The sequence below is a fragment of the Schistocerca serialis genome, chromosome 10 (assembly GCF_023864345.2).
Source record: "Schistocerca serialis cubense isolate TAMUIC-IGC-003099 chromosome 10, iqSchSeri2.2, whole genome shotgun sequence".
Taxonomy (NCBI): domain Eukaryota; kingdom Metazoa; phylum Arthropoda; class Insecta; order Orthoptera; family Acrididae; genus Schistocerca; species Schistocerca serialis.
This window is the reverse complement of record NC_064647.1, coordinates 165,707,732-165,709,508: the sequence shown is the minus strand read 5'-3', so window position 1 is coordinate 165,709,508 and position 1,777 is coordinate 165,707,732.

Below are 1,777 nucleotides of genomic sequence, written 5' to 3'. Positions count from 1 at the left end.
ACACACCACCAGAGAGCACGACAAACAAAAACAAGACATCTACAAACACGCCACAATCGCAAATCAAACTCCGCGCCGTAATGACGTCACACACCACAACACGCTTACGTCACGGGTCAAAGCCGACGGGTAAGATCGGACGCTTCTGTTGACCCGCATTTATTAAATTAATTGGTTGTTTCTAATTCATTCGGTTCTTAATTTCATTCTTAGTGATATCGAGATAATTTGGACTATTAGTTTCTTATTTTAGAACAATTTTTAGTATCTCATTTTCGTTTGTAGGTATGAATTTATCTGTTCCGATGAACCTTGTTGATTTACGAGAGGCTATGGGCGAAAACATGTAGGCCACGATTTGTTTTTTGCAGATGTGTGGCCTCATTGCTGAGTACGTTCGACGTCGTGAGTGCGGCGAACATATGCGCCCCACAAGTGTATCTCGTCGCCGTACTCACGACTTATTCGTATGGCGCCGCAGCAGAGATAGGTTGTGGCGATCCAGTAGAAGAGGAACATGTTTCGAAAAATCTAAGCTCGCCTTGAGAGACATTATGAAAATCACTTACTGTTGGTGTTCGAGATATCCTGTGTGGTTGTGTGTGCATGAATGTCGTGTGAGTATGCGTACAGTTGTGGATTGGTATTCTTTTTGTAGGGGAGTGTGTTTGGAGTACATGAAATATAGGGGGCCGGGTGTTGTGGTCGAAATTGACGAATCACATTTTGGCAAAAGGAAGAACAACAGGGGGAACCTACGGTGGGATTATGGGTTTGGGGGGCTGTAGTTTCAGGTCAGGAGTGTGACGATGTAGTGTTCAACGTAATACCCAATCAAAGGAAGGAAATTTTGGTCAGTTTCATTGAAGATGACGTTGCAGAGGGTTCCATTGTAATTTCAGACGGGTTTTCTTCATATAGGGATTTAGGGGAAAGGGGTTATCAGCATCTCGTAGTAAATCACAATATTGAGTTCAGATCATACCCACAGGGGCTTGCACAAATAGCATAGAGGGTTACTGGTCAGCTGTGAAATCTCTTGTAGGGAAAGGGAAACACCAGATTTCCACACTTCAAAGTCACCTAGACGAATATTCAAGGAGACATAGCATTCCCCAAACATATTGCCCGTTTAAATGCTTTATTAAACATGTTGGGAAAATGTACCGTCCGAAATATGTTAGCTAATTTCACATTAGGATTGGTGTGTGTGTGTGTGTGAGAGAGAGAGGGAGAGAGAGTTTTCGTAATGTTGTGTTTGTTGTGTATGTGGGTATGTGATTTTTGTTGATGTCTTTCTGGGCGAGCTTCGCTTCTTTTAGGAAGTTCCCGTCTGGTAAGTTCACTTTTCCATTTTCTTCTTTTGCTGCAATTGACTATTTTGACGTATTTCATTGTTGTATTACACCAATACGTATGTTTTCGTGTAGTCCAGTACGTAATAGAAGTTTCGCAGCTGTCGTTCTTCTTTCGTTTCCCAGCAATAGTATCATTTGTCGTCTTATTGCCTCTTCGCGTAGTTCAACTGAGGTACAGGTTGCAAATGTAACGTAAATCCATTTCCACGTTTTCGTTAGCGGTGTACATATATAGAGGTCAACGGAACTATGGGACACAAGTATCATGTACGTAGCTCGTTCTGCCCTCGGTAGTACTAATATCTAGGTAAGAACAGACTGTTAGTGATAGCGGAGGCGAAATAAACAACTCATGTAAAATATGTATCCCGTGCTTCATTTAGGGTTTAGTGAAGCAGGGGATACATGGTTCAGCTGAA